This window comes from Hemicordylus capensis, chromosome 3 (assembly GCF_027244095.1).
Source record: "Hemicordylus capensis ecotype Gifberg chromosome 3, rHemCap1.1.pri, whole genome shotgun sequence".
Taxonomy (NCBI): Eukaryota; Metazoa; Chordata; class Lepidosauria; order Squamata; family Cordylidae; genus Hemicordylus; species Hemicordylus capensis.
This window is the reverse complement of record NC_069659.1, coordinates 63,376,426-63,402,873: the sequence shown is the minus strand read 5'-3', so window position 1 is coordinate 63,402,873 and position 26,448 is coordinate 63,376,426. Positions and strand designations below refer to the sequence as shown.

General features: G+C 43.2%; 1 long non-coding RNA gene across 1 annotated transcript in view; it reads left to right on the top strand.

Moving 5' to 3' along the window:
• The window catches only part of LOC128352479 (uncharacterized), an 83,035-nt gene that overhangs the window by 43,623 nt on the left and 12,964 nt on the right, over positions 1-26,448 (top strand). The gene's annotated exons all lie outside the window — the stretch shown is intronic.

Below are 26,448 nucleotides of genomic sequence, written 5' to 3'. Positions count from 1 at the left end.
TGACTGCCAGGCTCCTGGAAGGAAGTAATTCCTCTTCCACTAGACAGGTAGCCAAATTTTGCAGTGCAGCCCTTCGCTTTCGGAAGAGCCTAAAAATGGACAAATAAACGACACAATGCCAGAGCAATTTGTACTCATATCTCGGCTAGTTGTAGCTGGGCATGTGGGGATAGGTATTGCCAGCTTTAAAGTAGCTAATTCAATGCTAACACTTTATAGAGCCCCTGAATTGTATATCTCCTCCCAGATTGGGAGCTGAGCTGTGTTTGGAGTTGTAATTGTTCAGTAAGCAGGAATAAGCTGCCCTTTTATTTTAATCTATTTCACTAGTATTTTACTAGCATTTTCAGTGACTCTGTGCTGAGCAGGACCCCATAGAATGCTGATTATCCCCTCTTTTAAATTTGTTCTGATTTTATACTGCTTTTTGACTGAAACAAAGTGTTTGGCTGAGTCCTTTTTAGCTTACATGCATTTTATCTATTCTGTTTGTGTTTTATATCATGTTTTAAAATTTTGTATTTTTAGATTCCCTCCCCCTCAGTCTTAATGCTACATCAATTTTAATCTCCGTAATACTGCAACACTTTCCTTATATTGCATTTACTGTATAGTATTACTGTTTTACAACTTGTGCTGGTCAACGACCATAATAAAGATTATTATTAATTGAACCAGGTAGCCCATCCCTATTAACCAGCAAGAGTAAGCTCTTCCTTACAGTGTTGAGTCTGATTTTCCTTTTTAAAATGGCTAGGAATTCAGTAATCAAAAAATCTTTGGCTCAACTTCAGCCCTTCTGCAGATGTTGGCCTACAACTCCCATAATCCTTGGCTATTGACCACTGTTGCTGGGAATTATGGGAGTTGTAGTCCAAAAACAGCTGGAGGGCCTAAGTTGAGCAGGCCTGGTTTAAGGTGAGAGTTAATATACTTTAAATTTTCACTTGTACTCTAAAAAGAATGGAAATTGCAAGTTAAGGTACCCATCTTGTACCAGGGAGACCTGAGTTTATAAGGTACAAGGTAGACCCGGGTACAAATCCCCATTCAGCCATGATACTTCCTGAGTGACTCTGGGCCAATCACTTAAGTCTCAGCCTGACCTACCTCACAGGGTTGTTGTGAGAATAACAATAACCATGTATACCACTGGGCTCCTTGGAGGAAGAGTGGGATATAAATGCAAATAAATAAATAAATCTGTAAAGACTTTGTACAGTCTGGTATATGATAATGGCTTTAAAAATGAGGCTCCATGCACCCACACTTTGCCTTGATCAGAGATGCATCAGACAGAAATTATTCAGGGGTATCTCTAGGAAGTGTTTAGGGAAGCTGTACCTGTTAAATGTCTTTCTGGATGCATCCCTCCCCAGCCCAATTTCCAAGTGAAAGACCAAGGCAAAATATAGATGCATGGAGCCTCATTTATAAAGCCATCATCATATACCAGACTGTAGAAAGTATGTAGAAAGGTGAAAGGGGATTTGAAAAGCACTTTAACTTGCAATTTCCATTATTTTTCAAGCACGAGTGAAAATGTATAGCATCCACTCTCACCTTAAACCAAAGGTTTTTGGATTACTGAATTTTACTTCTGTACAGATGACAAACAAAATGGGAATTCTTTGCTCTTGTCTCCATTGTGCAGATTATGTTCACTGCAAATGTGTTATTCATAAAGGAAATGAATTGAGGGCCCTTGGTTTTTATGTGCATCTTCAGTTTTCCCTGGAAGCAAATCACACTGCTATTCTTCCTGGAATGCAGTATATGGTGCAATGCATGCCTGAACAAACTCTACTGGATAGAGTATAATTTTCAGCACAATGCCTGAATTTTAAGTTTGCTTTTCAAATCCCCTTTCACCTTTCTGAAAATGTATACTTAAGCAAACTGTGCTTTTTATAGATTTCTTTTTTCCTGATGCAACTAGTAGTTTAGTAAAGAATAATTAACTACTTTTTATCATTAACTTCCATTTTATGCAGACTTATTTCAGTGTGCCTTTTAAGTCTATACAAAGTGTAATCAGTGAGGTTGCTATAAAAAGAACATATAAGCCTAGTTTTGTGAAATGTTCAATTTGCTACAGAATGTTTCACTGATTTAAACAGTATAAAACAAGATGTTCTGGTAATACAAATATAAACATAATTCTGTAATGTTTATATAAATATAAACATGTTCTGTTAACATAAAGCAGATTAAGCTGGGGTATTATACAAAACCTCTATTTTTCTGATGAAAACAGTCCTATTTTTCTGATGAAACCATACAGCAGGCTCTGTAGGTGGATCATGAGTTATGGGTCACTGCACAGCAGCCCCTCTGCAATAGTTCTCAGTGGTTTGTGCCAAGGTGCAGGAGGAGTGTGGTACTATGGGTTTCAGACTCCTGGCTGGGGGCACTGACCAATCAAAGCAGAATGGCAAGCAGAAGGCTGTTGGGTCTTCCAGTAGTCAAGACACCAGGGATTTGCTGGGGTGTAAAGTAAAGTTGTGCCGTCCAGTCGCTGTCAACTCTTGGAGACCACAGAGCCCTGTGGTATTCTTTGGTAGAATACAGGAGTGGTTTACCACTGCCATCTCCCACGCAGTATGAGATGATGCCTTTCAGCATCTTCCTATATCATTGCTGCCTGATATAGGTGTTTCCCATAGTATGGTAAACATAACAGCGGGGATTCAAACCAGCAACCTCTTGCTCCCTAGGCTAGTTACTTCCCTGCTGTGCCATTAGGTGCTGGGCAGTATGCTGTTATGGGGTAACATAACAGGAAGGAACATAAACTCTGGCAAAAGAAATGCAAGGACACAATAAGGGATGCAAAGAGAGACTTTGAGACCCATATAGCTACAAGTGTCAAGGGCAATAACCAAAATCTTATGTAAATATATCAGAAGTAGAAATCATGCCAGGGAGCTGGTTGGACCCTTAGATGATTAGAGTGTGAAAGGGATTATTAAGGAGGATTGTAGAGAAGCTGGATGAGTTCTTTGCATCTGTCTTCACGGTGGAAGATACTGACTATATACCCTCTCCAGAATTGAGCAGGTTTTTCAGGTTTAGCAGCTGAAGAACTGGGCTAATTTGAGAAGACAAGCAAAGCTGTTCTAAACTGTATTGAAAAACTAAAAATTAACAAATTGCCAAGGCTAGACAGCATCCACCCAAGAGTTTTGAAGGTACTCAAATGTGAAATTATTATTATTATTATTATTATTATTATTATTATTATTATTATTATTATTTCTTGTTTACACAGTCAGACAGGTGTTATTGACTGGTTTGTTTTATCCAGACATCGAGTCCTTCCCAAGGACCTGGGATGGCTGAATTTTATTGTCAGTTGTTATAGATATCATCGCAGAATATAGGCTGTTCCTAGTAAAGCTGCTTTTTGTAATTGGCTGATGGTGATTTCTGTGGCCCCTATGGTGTTGAGGTGCTCTTCAAGGTCTTTTGGAACTGCACCCAGGGCGCCAATTACCACTGGGATTATTTTGGTCTTTTTCTGCCACAGCCTTACAATTTCAATTTGTAGATCTTTGTATTTGGTGGTTTTTTCTATTTCTTTTTCTTCTATTCTGCTATCCCCTGGTATTGCTATGTCAATTATTTTCACTTGTTTTTCTTTCTTCTCAACTACAGTTATATCTGGTGTATTGTGTGGCAGATGTTTGTCTGTTTGTAGTCGGAAGTCCCATAATATTTTTACATCTTCATTTTCTACAACTTTTTCAATTTGATGGTCCCACCAATTTTTGGCTACAGGTAGCTTGTATTTTTTGCAGATGTTCCAGTGTAACATCCCTGCTACCTTGTCATGCCTCTGTTTGTAGTCAGTCTGTGCGATCTTTTTACAACAGCTAATTAGGTGGTCCACTGTTTCATCCGCTTCTTTACAAAGGCAGCACTTGCTGTTTGTTGTTGACTTTTCGACTTTTGCTCTTATTGCATTTGTTCTTAGTGCCTGTTCTTGTGCAGCCAGTATTAAACCCTCTGTTTCTTTCTTCAAGTTGCCATTCTTAAGCCATTGCCAGGTCTTGATGATGTCTGATTTTCCACTTATATTGTGCAAATATTGACCATGCAGGGGCTTATTTTTCCATTTTTCTGCTCGGTTCTTGACTTGTTCTTTCTTGTAGGCCTGCTTTCTTTCATTGGTGTTGAATAGTTTCCCATTATTGACCATTTGAAGTGCATCTTCTTCACTGTCCTTGATATATTCTTCAAGGCCTCTTTTCTCGTCCTCTACTGTTTGATGGACTTGTAGCATTCCTCTTCCACCTGAGCTGCGAGGGAGGTAGAGCCTATCTACATCACTGCGGGTTTTCAGAGCATGATTGATGGTCATGATTTTCCTGGTCTTACAATCCAGCGTCTCTAGCTCTGCCTGGGTCCAGTCTATTATCCCTGCAGTGTATCTGATAATAGGTATAGCCCAGGTGTTTATGGCTTGTATGGTGTTCCCTCCATTGAGTTTGGACTTGAGGATTTTTCTAACTCTCCTGATGTATTCACTTCCCATTTTTCTTTTAACTTCAATGTGTGCGATGTTATCAGCCTGGAGAATGCCCAAGTACTTGTAATGTTCTTTCTCTTCCAGGTTCTTGATCTTGCTTCCATTGGGCAGTTCTATTCCTTCTGTTTTTGTTATTTTCCCTCAGTTCATTATTAATGCAGCACACTTGTCTAGTCCAAACTCCATTGCTATATCACTACTGAATATACGGACAGTGTTTAGCAGTGATTGGATTTCTGACTGGGACTTTGCATACAACTTCAGATCGTCCATGTACAGCAGATGGTTGATTTTACTTGATGTTTTAGATGTTTGGTATCCGAGGCCTGTTTTGTTTAGTATTTGTGAAAGTGGGGTCATGGCGATTACAAACAAGAGAGGGGATAGTGAGTCCCCTTGGAAAATGCCTCTTCTAATGCCAACCTGTCCAAGTGTCTCGCTATTGATTGTTAACTGTGTACTCTACATGCTCATTGCTTTTTTTATAAATATCTGAATGCTTTTGTTGGCACCAGTTGTTTCTAAACATTTTAGTATCCATGTGTGAGGCAATGAATTAATTTATTATTATTATTATTATTATTATTACATGTATATCCTGCTCTTCCTCCAGGGAGCCCAGAGTGGTGTACTACATAATTAAGTTTCTCCTCACAACAACCCTGTGAAGTAGGTTAGGCTGAGAGAGAAGTGACTGGCCCAGAGTCACCCAGCAAGTATCATGGCTGAATGGGGATTTGAACTCAGGTCTCCTTGGTCCTAGTCCAGCACTCTAACCACTACACCACGCTGGCCCTTGTATTGTATTGTATTGTATTGTATTGTATTGTATTGTATTGTATTGTATTTAAAGATGATGTGACAAGGAAATATAAATTAGTGTCATGAAACAGACAACATTTTTCGGTACAATAAATGATTGTGCTCAGAGGAATTAGTTAGAGTGAACTACCTCATAAGCTGCTAAATGAAAAAAGAGGCACTTTTTCAAGTGGTGATTCTCTTGTGGCAGGAGGAGACAGGCCGTTTCCATCCCCAGCACAGCATCCCTTCATTGGCTGTTGCTGGTGTCTGTCTTATGTTTCTTTTTTTAGATTGTGAGCCCTTTAGGGAGAGGAAGCCATTTTATTTATTTATATCTATGTCAACTGCTTTTGGGAACTTGTGTTGAAAAGCAGTATATACATATCTGCCATATTTGTATTTATAAGCAAAGCAAAAATGCAAAGGCAAAAGCAAAAATGCAGTTTTATTCCTGTTATTCCAACAAGACACAAAGTAGAAGGGAGAGAAGAATTTGATATTGTGCATCATAAGCAAGAAATGATGCAGCACAGGAGGCGGGACCTCTCACTTCAGATTCTGATGTGACCTTACAGATAGTCATGGAGCCAGCCAAATAACTGGCATAGTTAGAGTGTTAGTAGAAACCTACAGCCCACGATTTGGCTCAGGATTTCAGATCAATATGTGAACTACTTCTTTCATTATGTTTTCATCAGCAATGTCCATAATACTACCCATATACAACTTCATGAAGAACAGCCTCATCGGTGGGGATTAACCATGATAATTAAACAGAGCTTCCACATCCAGAGACAATTTACCTCTAAATAGCTGAGACTGATAACAAATAACTCAATTGGCTTTATATACCCTGCTTATAAGCTAACTTATCCAGAGGAATCTGGATGGCCACTATTAGAAACAATGTGCTGGACTAGATGGCCCCTTGACCTGACTCAGCAGGGTGATTCTTATTTTCTTATGAATTTCCTGGTCATGTGTCCTCATTCTGGGGAAATGGATGAGCACTTTTTCCTCTCTATTCTAGGGAAAACCTTGGTTTTGTTTCCCTTTCAGACTCCTTCTTGAAGGAAATAATCTTTCCTTCATTCCTATTGAATTTTTCCCCCTCCAGCCTTCCTTTTCTTACCACCCCTCTACTTCCTTTGACCTTGCAAGACTTCAGATGTCACAGCCCCAAACTCCCAGTACAAGGTCTGATCAGGTCCCATCTCTTTTTCTTCACCTTCCCCCTTTCTTGCAGGTTTAGATGAGCAATTGCAGGGAGCCTTTTAAAAGATACACACTTACAGTAGTTTGAGAAAGCCCAATCTCTCTCAGTTCCCTTATGGTGTGTCTTTCATGTTGATGGTCAACATCAAGACTAATGCCACACCAACACAACTTTCTATCATGTGAGGTGGTGGGTGGGGGTAATTTTTGGCAATTTCCCCGTCCTAGCTACCTATACCTCTGGAAAATATGTCCCTGAAGGTTCTCTCATTGTGCGTAAACCCAAGCTTTGTCAGTTCCCTAATGAAACTTGTGTCTTTCATATTTATATCTTTTGAAATATACATTTTGATTTCCCCCCCTCACATATTACACATTTAATACTGTACATATAAACAAGGCTCATGTTTATATATATTACCATGGAAGGTCATACAGTGCAATTGAATATATGTCAGCACTCCTCAATTAGTTATGACCACATTAACATGTAACGTGAAATCAGAGGTCGCTAGACCCACAGTTTCAAATACTTTGTAGGCCGCCTTGGTAGGCTATTGATTGGAAACATGAGATACTTGAAATAAATGATAAATAAAATGCATAAACTATTTTTCAAGGGAAAGCAAATCTGTAAGAACAGACACAAAAAATTGGATTGTGATGTTAACAATGGAGGTCAAGTTTAATTAAACTCAAGTTTAATTAGGTAGGGTGAGATTAATATTCTTCTTATAAGAACACGATATTGTTAAAAGATTACTTTACTGGAAGATGACATTTTCACCATAATAAGTTGTGAAATGTGCAGCTGCTTTTCTTTTTCACATAGGTGCTTTGTTGGGACACATTTTTAACTTATCTAAGATTTATGCCTGGCGAACTCTATGAATGATATAATAGCTGGTTGCTTAATAATCACAGTCCCTGGTAAAACAGTTATGGATTGTACATTCAGAAGCCTTTTGCCATGCTTAGTCCATCCACAAACCATTTACTTGAAAACTGTTGAACATAAACCAATTTATGCCCCTGAAATAATAAATCAGCTATGTTTCTAGTACCTCATCTGACTTGTGGCTTGAGCTATTAGGAATTGTTGTTTATAAGGAGTGCTTTACTGTAACCACTTTATTTCCTATGATAAAATATTCTAGCAGAATATTTAATGGTAATGCACATTCACAAACTGCATTTTCTTTAGCCAGCATTCAATATTGTGCTAATTACTGCTGTAATTTTTTGTCTTAAAGTTGCTTTTGGATTCTTAATTGTTGTTTAAATTTTTAAGCAGCAAGAAGCTTGGTGACTTTTATTGTTTATAGAAAATAAATTAGTGGGAAATAATCTCTAGGAGTGCTTAATAGAACACAATGCCTTGGATTAAAAGTCTATGAGTTGGCTTTATAATCTTCATTAAATTAGAAATTTGGAAGCTGATAAAGGTATGTCTCAAGAGGTGTCAAACTCAATCACGTGGGGGCCCAGATTTGATTCCAACACACCTCCAGGGGGCTGCATGTAGCAAACCAACCCAAAATGGCCATATATGTAAGTATATATTACATAAGTATATATTCAAATATATACTGTATTAAGCATCTATATATTAAAAAGGCTAAGGACGTAAGTGGCAAGCCCTGCCCACACAGTGCTTTACCTGTTAGAGGTGACAGAGTAGAAGCACCATGCTGATTGGGCACTGGAGATTCCATATGCAGATAGAGAGGAGCCTATGAGAGCAGAAGCACCATGGTTATTGGGCAGTAGGGATTCCATATGCAGCTAGGGAGGAGGAGCCTGTGATGGTTAATGTCAGTTTGAAGGCAACTGTTACTGATTGGAAGATGTGCTTGATTGTAGAAGAGAGAAGAATCTGTGTATATAAAAGGATAGTGAGCAGGGGTCTGAGAAGAAGGGGTCATGAGGGAGGAAAGAGCTCCTTCAGAAGAAGGAGGCAGCCACTCTGCAAATTAGATGAGGAAACAAGATGAAGGAGATGTGTTGACTCAGGAAGGGAGGGGGAGGGGGAGAAAGACAGAAGGGAAGAGCAAGTGGAGGAGAGAGAAAGAGAGAGAAAGGAGGGAGAGAAAGCAGGAAGGGTGAGGGATGGGCCTGGGCCTGTCAGCAGCCTGAGGGGAATGAGCAGCCATGGTGGCCGTGGCAGCAATGAGGAAGGGGCCAGTCAATCACTGCTGCTGCTGCTGCTTGAGGCTACCAAGGCCATTGGCAGAGGGAGGCAATCAGGCAACAGATAGGCCTGGGCCTGTCAGCATCCTGAAGGGAATGCGCAGCCATGGTGGCAGTGGTGAGGAAGGGCCGGGTCAACCGCTGCTGCTGCAGGTGGAAGGGAGCAGGGTGAGGTTGGCGAGCTCTCTGGGGCTAGGGGGCTGTGGCTTGGCCGATCAGTACCGGCAATACTGCAGCCACAACCAAGAGGGGTGAGGGGGATGGAGCTACAGGATGAAGGAGCGACCAAGAGGGGTGAGGGGGTGAGGGGGATGGAAGCAATGGGATGGAGGAGCATGAGCACAGCTCAGGTGAGGGTGAAGAGATCTCTGAAGTGAGGAGGCTGTGGCTGGGGGGAAGGGGAGCAATCAAGTACTAGCACGCAGATGCTCTGAGTGGGTTAAGCTAGTATTTATTAAATTTATTATTATTAATAATAATAATAATTAAAAAATAGTGATGATAAAAATATTGTCAAATAAAATGCCATATGACAGAACATTAAGATTAAAATGATTTCTCACAGATAAAATATCAGAAATTAAAATAATAACTTCAATAATTTCAATAATAATGCACAGTTGATAAAAGTTAATAGCAAGACATTGATCATAAGAAGATTTATCACAGATAAAATAACAGAAATGAAAACACTCCACACCCTTTGGGTACAGCTGTCTGCTGTGTGGAAATACAGTATGTTGGTTCCGTGAAGAAGTAGGAGTACTTCCACTTCTCCTGCACCACTCAACATTCCTTAACTACTTTTCTTTTCTTCAAGAACATTGCTGCAAGCCCTCCCACACACTTCTTTACTTCCCCCACACTTCTTTAGAGAATCTGCCAAGAAATAGGGGCAGATGTGGGTATCGAATGTCATGTGAGGTTTTACTAACTAAACATCAGGGAGGACACACAGAGAAGAATGGACACAGTGAACACACAAATACCCTTGATTTAGCAGAGAAAACCCCATTCGCTGATAGAGCACACAGATGAGATCTGTGCTACAACACATGAAGGTGAACTGATACAGGGCAACACGCATTGTACATATGAAAAGTTTTAAACACACACACAAAAGATTCCCACCCCTTAGCAAGGTTCAGGATTCCCTAGCAGTTTCCATGCCTGATTTTCCATGCTGGAAATCTTCCATACCAGATTTTCACTAGTGACATACAGGCCACATTCGCATGGAACAGGAAACCGTGGTTAGAGGAAACTGAGGTTAATTTTTGTAACCGTGAATTGCATCATAGATATTAATCCAACCATGGCCTGGCAACCTTCAGTTTCAAGGTAGGGAAGCCCCTCTTCCTGGTCCTCCAAGTACACATCCCAACAAGCTCTGTAGCATTGGTGTCACTAGACTATGGGCAAGGCGTCAGAGCGTTTGCAGGGTAGCAGCCACTGGCTTGATCTCCAAAGGGGCATGCCGAGTGCAATCCGAGTGCAAACCGCCCTGAGCCTTTTGGAAGGGCGATATAAAAGTTTTAATAATAAATAAATAATAAAATGAATAAATCACACTTTTTCGGAATGGGCTGCCTGCCCTCAGCATGGAAAGGACATTTAAATCCCTTTAAATGCCATGCCATCCCAGCATTTCTTCTGACAGCAATTGCACCACCACCCTCCTAAGATCCCCTCAACAAAATGGTCCACACAAGCACATTTTATTGTGGGAGAGCTTGGAGGGCATCCCCCACCCATAACTCAGGAAAGGGAAGGAAACATGATGACTTTCTAGAAAGGGATATGTATATGAGGGAGGGCAAAGGATCCTGGAGGGTCTGTCCCACTGTGACCTAGGATGCTCTTGTAAGGAGTGACCCTGGCAAAGCAGTCCACACAGACCAAACCACACTCCTTCTCCCCTGACAGCTTGCTGCCAGGTGGCTAGCACTCTCATGAGAGGGCCAGTCTGCTGTGGAGGACCTTAGGGCAAAATACCCTTCATCTTCTGTCAGACTGAGCACTCATGAGTTGAGCTGGGCCAACAATGGGGTCCCCGTTTGCATGGGGTACCCACTCTCTCTGCTTAATTATAGTACTGGTTAATTAACTCTCTCTGGTTAATTATAATTTGCATTGCTATCCCTACTCCCCCAAAAGAGATTTTGATGCCCGTCAGGGCCTCACCCCGTGTGTGGACCCGGGAAACACTGATCATTACCCTCATTCAAATTTCCTAGGTTCCGACTGGCGTTGCATTGTATGCAAACCTGTCACCATGGGGAATCATGGGAGGGGGTGCCCCGATTTCCAGCAACTGCAGCAGAGAGGGGTCATCCTTTCTGGGCACAAGCAAGGGTACACATGTCCAGATAGGTTGACGGGGTGGCAGAGAGCACGCTCTTACAGCTTCTTGACAGTGGCCGCCAGGACAGGGAGAGAGCTTTTGATGGGGTACCCATCCCTGCAGCTTGCTTGTATATAGCAACCTGGCTGGGAGTCATCTACCAGCCAGCCCCCATGGCCTGACACTCTCATGAGAGAGTGATCCATGGGAGAAGGGGGATTGTCGTCACACATTACTAGTGATTCTACCTGACACCTCTGTCCCCACAGACAGTTCTCCTCATGATTTGTGAAGGGGTATCCCCATTGCCTTACACTCTCATAAGTTAGCGGTCTGCTCCAGATCAGCATCCGTCATCATCACAAATGTAAAACCGCTCCTTTCATGGGGGTAATGCTGATCCTGCTGCCTGGTCCTTCTCATTAGTAAGCCTAGGGAATGCACAGGTGCCCTGATGGGAAAGGGGCTAGGCCTCCCTTCCCAAACACCATTGTGCAAAGAACTGACCTTTTACCATTCCAGAATCCCTGTTTGGGGCTGCCTTTTAAACCCAACCCCAGGTATTCCCACCCTGCCATATGTCCCTATCCCAGCACTCTAATGGGGTACCCTGCTTGTGTTGTCATCTGCAGCGTTTGTGCTAGTGAACATAGATCATTTTCACTTCATTCTAGCGGGGCAAATTACATACTCCCCATCCTGTCCCCTTTCCTTCCTGGTTGCCAGGAGCGGGGAGAGCAAGGGACAGAACTGGAAGAGGGAATGCTCTTGTGTGACTTTGCCATTTGACAGGCTGACAAGCTAGGGTACAGATGGAGCAGATGCGATCCCAGGTGGGCCATCATCTCTATTATTGCAGTTCCAAAATCTGTATAGAACAGATATGGCGCTGTCCACATTTGGATGTTACACTTTGATGTCCAAGCCTGAGGATTTTACAGCAAATCTTGCTTCAAACTAAAGTTTCAAATTGGAGTTTGGTGAGGCAAACCGCAGGTCACTTTTGCTGTGAAACTGTGGTTGCACGCATTTGGATGTAATGGAGTTCAAACCTCTGCCCCTCTGTGTGTTTAACTCCGGTTTTGCCTTACCTCTGAATTCGGCCAGTATATATCGAGCTAGCAGAGACATTGAACTGCTGCCACTCTTATCTCTCTGCCTCCACTTTCTTGTAACATATACTATAACACAATGCAATGCAATGCAAGATGTAACAACATTGACCCTCACCTCTTTCCCCTTTAAGAGAGGCTCAGGGAGATGCAGTATGGTGTCATTATTTTGCAATGCATGCTATGAAGAAAAGAAGCCAAGGAAATACGGGGTGGCAAATGCTCTGAGTCTCATCTAGCTCTGCCCTTACATATCACATCGAAACTCGTTGGTCTTTAAACAGTCACATGCATTCATCGATTTCAATAGAGGCATGTCTAAATTAAACGTACATTCAGAGCTTTCCCTTGGAGGTTTGCAAGTAGAATTTCCCCCTAACTTTCCCTAGCCATACAATCAAGCACATAATCACATAATACTTTTCCATTAGCAGCACTTCTTTTTTCCCTAGATCATAGAAAGTTTCAAATTAATGTCTATGGTTCATTTAGCAGGAAAGAAGGTATGCAGATTTCCTTTCTTAGCTAAATTAAAAAAATAAAATAAAAATCCTGTAATCTGCCAGTACCATGCACCCTAAAGACCCAGGCTTATCTGTGGAAACCTCAATACAATTGTCATATAATGAAATCCGACCGGTTCATTAAAAGAGAAAATCACCACGGAGACCGTTTAAGGCTAATCATGCATACTGTTTAGTTCATTGTAAGCACAGTATAACTTGAACAGGCAGATAAGACCTTGTCTCGATGGTAATCTTTTATTATTGTTCAAAGCTTTAAATAAAACATAGGTTGATGAATATTAAATTTGTAATCAGAATTTGGGTGCCCATCTTTATTGAGCTAAAAGGTTCTTACATTCATGTAAAAGTCACTTGAAACATTCATACTTGGCCATTGCCCCCCCCCCTTTAAATGCAGAGGAAAGTGGGGATATTGAAATCCTGAGCACTTCAGGCAGGTACAAAGATGTCTAAAAGAAACTTGGTCAAAAGTTGTGCTTTACCCACATTAATTTTTCATTACTTCTTACAGCAGGTCAGTTATTACTAACATACTTATTTCCTCTATGCAAATATAATAGTCTTTTGAAAATAAAAAGTCTGCTTATAGCTGCTCAAGAAGAAGAAAAATGTCTTTAAAAAATCTCCTCCAAAGAAAAAGTTCATGAGAAAAGCAGTGAAAATGACAGAAAAACAAAACTTGGTGGAAAATTACAAAAAATTTCAATAATAGTTAATGTTTATTTTAATCAAGCCCTTACTAGAAACTAGCATTTATTAGAATCATTTGAGCCTGAATCAGATGCCATATGTAGTATTATTTGTTTGTATGTATGTACATCTGATCAATGACCGTATCGTAATAAAGCTATTCATTCAATCAGTTGCCATATTAGTAGGGGTGTGCAATTCGGGATTTCGGGTGATTCGGCTCAGACCCGAACCGAATCACCCCTGTTCTGTTTTGTGCCCGAATCTGGGTCACCCGAATCACCCTTGATTCGGTTCGGATTTGGATATAATCTGAATCCGAATCTGAATTGATTTGGGGGGGTAAAAAGGGGCCCAGGGGCAAAATTTTGGGGTGGGGTGGTAGTGCCCAATGGTTAGAGTCTACCACCCCAATTTCAGGGGGATTGGGCAAAATCCTGATTTTTGGTGAATTTTTAAAGTTTTAGTGACTTTGGGGCAGTTCGGGGGCATAGCATGGGATCTGGGCAAAAGGAGTGGGGTGGGGTGGTAGTGCCTAATGGGTGCAGGCTACCACCCCAATTTCAGGGGGATTGGGCAAAGGGCTGATTTTTGGTAAATTTCTGAAAATTTCATGTCTTTGGGGCAGATTGGGGCATATTGGGGCAGAAAGTGGGACCTGGGGCAGAATAGTGGGGTGGGGTGGTAGTGCCTAATGGGTGGAGGCTACCACCCCAATTTCAGGGGGTTTGGACAAAGGGCTGATTTTTTTGACCAATCTGAGGTGTGAATTCTCATTCTATCAATGCAAATAAGATTTTTTTCAATTAAACAACTCTCATGACCCCACTTTCACTTTTTCACACTTTCCTTTACTATGAATAATATGAGGAAGTAATCAATTTAGCACACTTCACCTTATGAAGACAAACCTCATACAAATAAATTCACCATAATTCACCCCTCTGCCCAATCACTCTTAAATTGGGGATGGGTGGTAGCCTCCACCCATTAGGCACTATCTACCAGCCCACCCCACTGCTTTGGGGCAGATCCACTTTCTGCCCCCAATCTGCCCCAAAGACACCCAAACTTCAAAAATTCTCAAAAAATCAGCCCTCTGCCCAATCCCCCTGAAATTGGGGTGGTAGCCTCCACCCATTAGGCACTACCATCCCAGCCCATTATTTTGGGGCAGATCCACTTTCTGCCCCCAAACTGCCCCAAAGTCACTAAAACTTCAAAAATTCTCAAAAAATCACCCCTTTGTCCAAACCCCCTGAAATTGGGGTGGTAGCCTCCAGCCATTAGGCACTACCACCCCACCCCACTATTCTGCCCCAGGCCCCGCTTTCTGCCCCAATATGCCCCAATCTGCCCCAAAGACATGAAATTTTCAGAAATTTACCAAAAATCAGCCCTTTGCCCAATCCCCCTGAAATTGGGGTGGTAGCCTGCACCCATTAGGCACTACCACCCCACCCCAATCCTTTTGCCCAGATCCCATGCTATGCCCCCGAACTGCCCCAAAGTCACTAAAACTTTAAGAAATCGCCAAAAATCAACCGTGAACCGAATCACCCGAATTTTTCATGCCTGAAATTCGGGTGATTTGGCTCGTGCCCGAAAAATATCGGGGGACATCGGGGGTGATTCGGTTCGGCCCCGAATCACCCGAAATTGTTCATTTCGGGCACAGATCATTCTGTGCCCGAAATTTTTTGCACATCCCTACATATTAGTAGATAGAATGAAAGAAGGCAGCTATTGCATCCACACTAATAAGGACATGAGGCATGTTTTGGGTATAGAGGGTATATATTAACTTTATGAATATATATGACAGCAATTAAGCAAAGAGGATGGCTCTCCACCCACCTACAGTGCAGTCTCTACAGACTCACAACCCATAGTGTGAGTCTGGACTATAACGCAAAGGGCGAAAACACCTTGGCTCCGAACAGCATCCAGCCTAGAGCTGAGGCTGCCCAGTTAGTCAACCTACAGTCAGGTATCTGCCTTCACATTGCCAGCCCCAAGTCGTCAAGCGTTTTGGACTGGTGGTGTTTCAGAAGATTAGAAGAACTCCCTGAACAGTGCTCCCTGATCTAGGGACTGACAGGGACTCTTCCTTATGTCTAACATCTTCCTTAAGGTGCTCACCAATCTAAATTTGGTTCCCCAGTTCCTCACTGTATCTTCCACCACAACGGGCTAGCCTAGCTTGGTCCATTGCCCACCCATTAACCACGCAAAAGGAGCCAATCCCTTGCACAGATCACCCAGGCACTCCCCAGTAAACAAATGGGGGAAATGTCAGGGTGTTTTCCCACATCAGTATGTGCAGGATAACATAGTGGGAAACAGTCATCTCTGATCCAGCAGGGCTGTTCCTATGCTCTTATGCTACCAGCCAATCCAAGAATACCACATTCTTGCCAAGCTTGATTGCATATTTCCCAAAAGACAACAACTATTGTCCAGGCCCCCCAGAGGGCCAGCCCTGCATATCTGAGGAAAACTCCAGGTTGCCCTAAGGAATACTTGAAAAAGTTGTTAAAAGCCATATGGGCCTGTTGGCCAAGGCCAAAATCCAAAGGGCATCTCACCTGTGCCGGAGTCCCTGGGACTCATCCCTGTGGAACCAGGGCTGGTAGTACTGGCACTGGAATGGTGTTGTCAAGAGCAATCAGCAGGCAAGTAGCACCTGCACCCTCAGCCTCCAACCTACTAACGTGGGGCCAATTGTCCCATCAGTCTCATCCCAAGAGATGGATGGTTGGATGCAGGACACCCCATCCTTGACTAGATCACTTCAGGAGCTGCCTGGGCATTTCTCTGCCTCAAGCTGAGCTATCCTGCCCAAAAGAGACTGCATTAGTTTAGCCTTCTCAGCTGACCTAATGAATTCTGCTAGACCGACTGGGTACTCTAGCAAGATCACGAGTATGGTCCTGCTAGAGTGGTAGAGGTGTCAGCTTAGGCCTGGTGGAGGTGACAACCTAGGCTTTCCCAAGGCTCCCAATCCAGCAATAAAGGCCTTGAAGAGACCCAGATCCTCCTCCCTGGAGGATAAGAGGCATTTGAAGGGTGAACTCACCAGACGTGCATGGCCCCCTTTCCTTCCTTCAGCCTTACTCAGAGGCATGTTGGAGCTGCAGACCATGAAGAGGGCAGGAAAGCAGGCAAATCAGAGCTGGATAGATAGTGGCACTAGAGGCCCCAGCAGGCGGTAGTGCCTTATGGGTAGAGGGTACCACCCCAATTGCAGAGTGATTGGGCAGAGGGCTGATTTTTGGTGAATTTCTGAAGTTTACGCATCTTTAAGGTTTCCCCCCATTAGGTATAATGGAGGGTGTATCGCTTCACGTTAGGGGGAAAGGGATGGCCTAGAGCGATGTGGGGTTGGTGGTAGTGCCAGGTAGGGGCAAGGAAGCTACCTGATTTTTTTCAAAGGATTTGGGCATAGGGCTGATTTTTTGTTAATTGTTGAAGTTTACGCGTCTTTAAGGTTTTTCCTCATAAGGTAATTTATGGAGCTTTCAGCAGCCCCATAAGTGCACTTGGGGGGTGCTGGGGTGGCCCAGAGCGAGTACTGGTGTAGTGCACAATGCACATAGGGTGCCAACAACCCCCATGAGTTGCTAACCCATGGGGTACAGGGTTCTGTTGTTTCTGAGGTATTCTGAGTGTAGATTCTATGATAGCAAATGAGATTTTCAATGAGACACCATGAATCCACTCTAATTTGCTATCATAGAATCCACACACAGAATACCTCAGAAACAACAGAACGCTGTACCCCATGGGTTAGCATAGGGTTGGCACCCTATGTGCATTGTGCACTACACCAGTACTCGCTCTGGGCCACCCCAGCACCCCCCAAGTGCACTTATGGGGCTGCTGAAAGCTCCATAAATTACCTTATGAGGAAAAACCTTAAAGACGCGTAAACTTCAACAATTCATCAAATCTGACCTCTGCCCAAATCCTTTGAAAAAATTCAGGTAGCTTCCTTGCCCCTACCCGGCACTACCACCAACCCCACATCACTCTAGGCCATCCCTTTCCCCCTAACGTGAAGCGATACACCCTCCATTATACCTAATGGGGGAAAACCTTAAAGACGCGTAAACTCCAGAAATTCACCAAAAATCAGCCCTTTGCCCAATCACTCTGCAATTGGGGTGGTAGCCTCCACCCATTAGGCACTACCACCCCACCCCACTATTTTGCCCCTTGGATCCGAAATTCGAGCAGACACCACATCAGACCTTTTTGCATTGAAGTCAATTGGAGGCAAAAAGGCGGGAAATTCAAAAATACATCATTGCCCAAAATGGAGGGGGGGAAGAAGGCCACAAAATGGAGGGCCGAAACATCTGAATATTTCGGATCCAAAACAGGGGTGATTCGTTTCGGATCCGAAATTATTCAGGGCTCTCCGGGAGTGATTCGGTTCCGAATACCTAGTTTTCAGTTGTGTGAATGGCCTTCATGTCTCTTATCCACCAGAAAGTCTGCTTTTTCATGGCACACCTGAGCCAAGCAAGGCTCATGCAGATGGCTGCTGCTATGCCACTGCAGGACCCCACAAATGACACAAGGGGTAAGATTCCCTTGTACTGCAGCTGGGCCCAGTGTATAGTTTGCTGCTACCTCAGAGCAGCAGTTCATAGATAGGCAACTACGAGTAGTTATGCAGAAAGTGTAGATTTCTGTATTAATAAATAAATTGCCCCTGCTAATGGATCAAAGCAGTACCTTTTGAAGTGGTGATTCTCTTATTTTTTGCAAGGGGAGAACAATTGTCCCTATTAGGGATGTTCACAAAGCGTTATGTGCACATCAGGACAGCTGCCCCCCATCGCCCCAGAGGTCAGTGCTGCTGACCACTGAAGATGGCATCTGCACATGCTCAGATGCCATTCCTGCTGGAACAGGGAGCTTCCTGTTCCTAAGCAAATGCAGCCGGCAAAGTGCCCAGCTGCTTCATACAAACAATGCCGCTCTGGGGTGGTGGGGGGCAGTGGAGCGGCAGGTAAGACATGCCTTCGTCTGTTTAAAGTGTCTGCTCCCCACCGCCCAGTTGAAATTATTCATCTGGGGCAGCTCAAAGCATTTCAGCAGCTGGAAATAGAGGTGCTGAAACGTTTCAAGCACATCCCTAGTCCCTATCCAACTCCAGCAGTAGCATCCAGCCAGTGCCTTATATTTCTTTTTATATTGTTAACCCTGTTGGGACAGGGAATCATCTTTCTTATTATTTATTTTTCTGCATAAACCGCTTTGAGAATTGTTGAAAAGCTTCGTAGTGTTGAAAATGCAGAGTAGTAATAGTAAATGTGCAAGGTGGGGGGGAAGGGGTAACATTTCTGATATGGATTTCTTTTAACTACAGCAAAAAGCAGAAGAAGGCATTTCCATTTGTGCAATGAGGAAAGGCAATATTTGCTGATCCTCCACCCTCTCATCCACCCCCTGTGCTGCATGTCATCCTGTTCCAGAGGGTTCTTCAGCCCTTTGGAATAGATTTTCACTTTTCCAAATGTGCTGCTTTGGGGAGGAACAAAATTCCCACAGGGAAACTTCCCTGCCCTTTCCTTGTGGGAATTTTGTTCCATACATGCTTCATTAGGATACAAGCCATGATTTCTAGTGAGCCCTTCCTTTCTTTGTAGAGTTTCTTCTCTGTAGAGATTTCCTTTCTCCTCTGAAGAGAAGGAGCAGAAATAGTCAGGCTTCATTATATCTCACCCCAGACCTAGTATGCCAAAACAGATGAATGACACTTCTGATCCATTTTGGTGCACTTAAACTTGACCTGGATGGAAATAAGAAAAGATGGCAGTTGGGGTCCTCCACGTTTGCACATGACGAGAAGCATTTTGGAAACAATTCAGGCTCTACAACCACAACTCAAACATCTAGTGGGATGTCAAGCTTATCATCACTTTTATTTCTGGATTAGACCTCGAGGCCTTCCACAGCCGTTCCTACTTGTAATACTCTACACTGAACCTAAAAATTTAACAATAATGAGTTCCCTTAACTAACCCAGTGGATTGTGATATCAATTGTGCATTTAAATCTGCCATTTGAGGACCATAATCCAGATCAGAGGAACAGAAAGCTTTATATGCATTATTTACATGTTGGCATAGCAGATGACAAACTGTGTTATACATTTGCAAACTGAATTTTTGTTGCTCTCTACAATGTCTGTAATTGCTGCATGAGAGGCTTGAGAGACAGTTCAACTCTGTTTAGCTACCTAATAGCCTGTTCTAACTCTCTGCCTGTCTATTATCTACCTTACTAATTATTTACCCTTCACCCTATGGGAAGCTAACAAATCCTTTGTGCATTTGGCTGAGCCATGCGCAGCTGGTGCAACAGAAGATAAAGTTGCACATACACTAAATGGAGTGATTGATGGCCGTAGTTTCATCTAGCAAAGTGCGGTTTTGTTACATAATTATGAGAACTATATGCAGCACTAAATCTAGTTCCTGACTATAAATTGAAGGGTAGTTCTGACTGAATTATGAAAGAAATTATAAACTAATTTGTGGAAACAACATCTGTTGTACATTGGCAAGGAAACAGAGTAAGAAAGAAATAATTTCTCTCTGTTTCACTGCTATTATAAGACAAAGGGGAAACTCAGAGTATTGTAGCCTGTAATTCTTTGGCAAATCACATTTATATTTGTGTTGCTTACTTATTGAAAAAAACCATGTTGAAATAAATTGACACATGTAAAGTAAAAATAGATACTGAGCCCTTTCTCATGATCAGTGAGAAAGGGTTTGAGGGAAAGCAGGGAGGAAGGCTGATAGCACTTACCTCTCTACAGATGATCTCTCTTCTCTTCCTGGGAGGGTGGATCACCTGCCCACGCGATTGCTGGTATCTGCTTATCATGAGCAGCCAAGAACGGGTTTGGCTGCCTTAGCCCGCTTTTGGCTGATCATGATAATAGCCTCACTAACTCCTTAAAATTACCTCATTTTGTGTCTGAGATTTTATATGGAACTGAGCTCTATCACCATGAACATCAAAATGGTACCAGCACAGAGCCCAGGCACCAGACATTTCCTGAAACCATCATTTCTTTCCATTTCTGTCTTAACAGCTGTATAGGATTGCACTGTATGTTCATATGTGCTTCTGCTAAGACAAACACATCTTACAGCCTGATGCTACGAGCTACAGTACATAAGAACACAGGACATTTTGGTTCGAATGCTGGAGCTCCTTATGCAACTAATGTACATTGGGGAGAAGAGCTGGTCTCGTGGTAGCAAGCATGAATGGCTCCCTTTGCTAAGCAGGGCCTACCTTGATTTTCATTTGGATTTGTGACTACTTGTCAATACTGTAAGATATTGCCCTTAGTGGATGGGGCTATAGCTCAGTGAAAGAACATCCGTATGCTTGCATGCAGAAGGTCATGCCCTAGCATCTCCAGGTAGGGCTGGGAAAGACCCCTTTCTGAAACACTGGAGAAGCCACTGCCATTCAGTGTAGATAATACTGAGTTAGATGGACCTATGGTCTGACTCTGTATAAGGCAGCTTCCTATGTTCCTGTATTCAAGGTGATCCTAGTGTATATTATTGGATCTGTGGGCTGGTGGTTATGACAAATGTCCCAAGATATCTCTCTCTCTCTCTCTCTCTCTGGTTTGTGGCTCACTGATTTCTAAGTTCTGTGTGGAGTCTGAAGTGTAGGTTTCTAGTCTGCCCATTTTGTCTCTTTGGTCTCTGACATGTCAGCTCTGGGCCACCCCAGCACCCCCCAAGTGCAGTTATGGGGCTGCTGAAACCTCCATTCTTCCCTATGGAGAAAAACCTTAAAGCCACTTGTGGGGTGCTGGGGTGGCCCAGAGTGAGTGGTAGTCTAGTGCAAAGAGGGTGCCAACCACCCCCATGGGTTGCTAACCCATGGGGTACTGGGTTTTGTTATTATTATTATTATTTTTACATTTTATATCCCGCTCTTCCTCCAAGGAGCCCAGAGTGGTGTACTACATACTTGAGTTTCTCTTTCACAACAACCCTGTGAAGTAGGTTAGGCTGAGAGAGAAGTGACTGACCCAGAGTCACCCAGCTAGTATCATGGCTGAATGTGGATTTGAACTCGGGTCTTCCTGGTCCTAGTCTAGCACTCTAACCACTACACCATGCTCGTTCTGTTGTTTCTGAAGTGTTCTGAGTGTAGATTCTTTGGTAGCATATTAGATTTTTAATGACAAACCATGAATCCACTCTCATTGCTAACCTTAAAGACACATAAACTTCAAAAATCACTTAAAAATCAGCCCTTTGCCCAATTCCTTTCAAATAATTCTGATAGCTTCCTTGCCCACCCTGGGAACTACCACCCACCACACTCCGCTCTAGGACACCCTTTACCCCCCACCGTGAAGCTATACATTTGCTGCAATCCTAATTATTCCCTATGAGGAATTCAAAAATAATTTTAAAATTCACCAATAATCAGAGGAGTGTCCAATTGCCTTGGGGTTTTTGGAGTGGTAGGCACCCCTGGGTGTCTACCACCTACCCCACTTTTGTGCCCCTAGGTGTTCTACAATAGGGGATATGGGCTGGTTCTGGTCCCATTATACTCTATGAGAAAAATAATTGAAAATATTTCAAATATTCATAAAAAATCGTAGGAGTGTCCGATTGCTTCAGGGTTTGGGTGGTTGTTGGCACCCATGGGTGCTCCACAATAAGGAATAATGGGCTGGTTCACATCCCATTATACCCTATGAGAAAAAAATAAAAATAATTTTCAAAAATTCATAAATATTGTATTAGTGTCCGATTGCTTTGGGGTTTGGGTGGTAGGTAGCCATGGGTGCCAGCTACCACCCCACCCACCTTTGGAGGTCTGAACCAGTTCAAACCAGTTCTAACCGGTTCAAATCAAATCACCGAACCACCCCAGTTCGAATTCGAACCAGTTCGCACATCCCTAGTGTTGCAGAATGAATCCTTGACTTATAAGGAATCAAACAAGAAGCTTTCACTGCAGAAACAACAGTTATGTATTCTTTCTTAACATTAGCTAACAAAGTAATTGTCACTTCTGTAAGAGGGGGAGAGCAAAACCAAATGAACTGATAAAACAACCAATCAATAGAACTGAAGACGGACTCCACCCCAAGGACCCAGCATAGACACACAGATGCAGAGGTAAGTATGCCTTAGGCAAGAAGAGAGACAATGAGCCCTTTCTCACAGCTTGAGGGTGGGTGGCAAGGAAGGCTGCAGGAGCTTACCTTCCCCACAGTCAATCCTGCTGCTGCCCCTGGGTACATGGATCACAGGCCCAGATGTTCTGCTGCTGCCTCTGTCAGCGCAGAGGTTGTGTGGTGCTGATACACAAACAGTTGTGTGACTGTTGACACACAGGTAGATGAGATTAAGGATGCAAGCATACCCTTGGCTTACTCACAATAATCTTTGGTGGGCTTCTGGCAGTACTCCTTTCTTTGTTGTATCACACATATAAACATGTATTCTCTTTGCAATGTGCACTTATAGTTAGGGTTGAGCAGAATATTCTTTTCAGAATTTTTTTGATCAAAAATGGAGACTTGGGGAGCAAACCTTCCTCCCTTTTTTTCACCACGACTCCTGCCTGCAACCTTGGAGAAGCCTCTACCAGTCTGTGTAGACAACAGCTAAATGGACCAATGGTATGACTCAGTATAAGGCAGCTTCCTCTGTTCCTATGATTCAGGTGATTGTTGTGCTCCCAGTTGCGGGGTTTTTTGAGGAATAACATAAGAACAGCCCTGCTGGAACAAGGCCCATCTAGTCCAGCATCCTGTTTCACACAATGGCCCACTAGATGCCTCTGGGCAGCCCCAAAGCAAGAGGTATGTGCACGCCCTCTCTCCTGCTGTTGCTCCCCTGAAACTGGTATTGAGAGGAATCATGCCTCTGAGGTTGGAGATGGCCCAGAGCCATCAGATTAGTAGCCATTGATAGACCTGTCCTCCATGAATCTGTCGAAGCCCCTTTTAAAACCATCCAAGCTGGTGATCATGACCACATCCCATGGCAAGCAATTCCATAGATTAATTATGCACTGTGTGAAGGATCCTGGAAAACATTGTCTTCACCATGATTTGGCTTCATGAGAAGACTTCATCACTGATTAACCACTGTCATGAAGCAACCAGTGTGAGAGCAATACTTGAGGCAATCATGATACCTGCCTTAAGCAGGAAATGTGATTATTGCCACTGAGACAAGTTTGCCTCACAACCTCTCTTCATCCCTTTGCCCTCCAAAGGACAGTGACATTGGAGGGAGGGGCATTCAGCTCCACCATATGAATGCACTTCCTTTTGCTTTGATAAATCTGACCAAGTCTATTCCCATATGAAAGGGATCCAGTTTTGTGATCTTTTTCATTTTAATACAATGTATTTGTTTTCATCTAAGTGCTCAAACCAGGATGCAGTATTTGAAGTAAGGCTTTGCTGGTGTCTCTAAGTGGCACTCAGATGGCCACATATCTCCTGGGAATGAATTACCTAGAACACCTTAAAGCTACATTAGTTTTATCTGTAGATCAGCTGGACTCTTTTTTTTAAACAGTCATTTTCCAGTGATGAGCCCCCATAAGACAGCAAATGTATTTGCTGTTGATTTCCCTAGTGAACAGCTTTACATGATGTGTTATTAAATTTTATCTTGCATTCCTGATTACAGTGGGATATCTTTTGTTTACAAGCAACAGATCACCTGTTAAGGAGAGAGAAACATGGGAGCCACTAACCAGGTAATGCAATAATAAGATGAGGGTGGTCTGTCCTTGAAATTAAGGCTGTTTTTAAAATCAGAGTCTTGACATTAATCCAAGTGTTAAAGCTCGTGGTAAATAAACTGATTTCTTTTGTTGCTTCTGAAGCTCTCTTTTCACATAACAAAGCATCAAATAAATGTTTCATTCTAACAGCATAAGACTTGCCTTGTTGAATCTGACTAAGGGTCCATCAAGGTCAGTGTTCCCAATGTGGCCAGTTAGGTGTCATTGGGAAGCTTACATATAACCATATCTACTTGATTACCCACAGCACCTAGCAAGCCAAACTATACTGCCTCTAGTTAGAGGCACTTGGCTTATCATGGTTGGAGGTACACCTAGGTAATTTAATGGAGCCTGGACCTTAAAGGCCTTTGAAGGTCCCCCCCCCTCCACTGCAAATTAAGCATCATCATCCTCTGCTGGTCAACCACACCAACCAGGACAGACTAAAGAGGATTTGGAGGTCCCCAGGGGCTGTGGGGGCCCTGGACTTCGGCCCCGGAGTCCAGGGGTAAGAGTGCCTCTGATCATGGTTAATTTGCCCCAGTAAAGACACAGGACAATTCAGTGAATTTCAAGGGTCACCACTGTATGCAATAATAATTTGACAGTCTGCAGTGGGTCCCATCTGATCTTTCAACTCCACTACTTATAGTGCATGCTGTTATGTCGTAGAAGAGAGCATGAGGGGTGACATTTCACAGATGTCTTTGTTGGTTGAACTCAACCATAAGAAGCTGCCTATGCGTACCTATGCATGCAGATATTTTTCCACTGCGCTATGGCCCCATCCCCTAAGGGGAATATCTTACAGCAGGAAGTGCTCACATGTACTCGCCTATCCAAATGCAAATCAGGGTTGGCCTTGCTTAGTAAATGGGACAATCATGCTTCCTACCACAAGACCAGCTGATCCCTGTTTCTCATAACCAACCTTTTGTGGGATCAAGCAAGATCCTGTCAACATCTGAAGCCTGGTGATTGTGCCAGTGCCTAAAGGAGGTTCCATCTAAGTTTTGCTCTAGGGATTGTTTTGGATAACCCTTCCTTTCCCCACTAGTGTGCTCATCAATCTCGTCCTGCACTTTTCAAAACAACATACATTATCTGCCAGTGGTGACCTAAACTCACTTGGTATTGTAAACATTCAAGACAGTATAATGTAAGTTAAAAAAAGAACCCTCCCCAAAGATGCCTCATCCAGTGTGAGTGGCAAACTCCACCCCCCATTTAGCCTCCAAATGAGTAGTCAGCTGCTTGCTTTTGGATAATCTACTTAGGTGAAGGATGATAATCCATGGATAAACTAGCATGGCTCAGCTGCTAATCTCAGCTGCTATTGTAAATCCAACACATTCAAGACCGTGTAAAGTAGCTGAAAAACTCCCCAATTATGCCTAATCTGGTGAGTGGCAAAAAAATATTCCTATTTAGCCTTCAAATTGGTGATCAGCCATCTTGTGGGTGATGTGTGAATAAGCAGGGCAGCAGCTTGCATTTGAACTTAGGCACTGGGTGGAAGGACCAGCCTAATGGCTGCTCTAGCTCCTCCTTCTCCAGCATCCATGTGCTCTCCTGTTCCCTGTTTTCTGCTTTGCCACAGAGGTGAGGCAAAGCTGCTCCCCACACCCTGCTAGGAAGAAGCATGGTAATCCATGGATAAGAATGTAAGAACAGCCCTGCTGGATTGGGCCCAAGGCCCATCTAGTTCAGCAACCTGTCTCACACAGTGGCTCACCAGATGCCACTAGAAGCCTACAGCAGGAGTTGAGGGCATGCCCTCTCTCCTGCTGTTACTCCCCTGCAACTGGTACTCAGAGGCATTCTGCCTTTGAGCCTGGAGGTGGTCTATAGCCCTCCAACTAGTAGCCGTTGATAGACCTCTCCTTCATGAAGTTATCCAAGCCCCTCTTAAAGACATCCAGGTTGTTGGCTGTCACCACATCTTATGGCAAAGAATTCCACAAGTTGATTATGCATTGTGAGAAAAAGTACTTCTGTTTGCTGGTCCTAAATTTCCTGGCAATCAGTTTCATGGGATGACCCCTGGTTCTAGTGTTATGGGAGAAGGAGAAGAATTTCTCTCTATCCACTTTCTCTACTCCATGCATGATTTTATAGACCTCTATCATGTCTCCCCACAGTCATCTTTCTTCTAAACTAAATTGCCCAAGTGTTGTAGCCTTGCCTCATAAGAAAGGTGCTCTAGACCCCTGATCA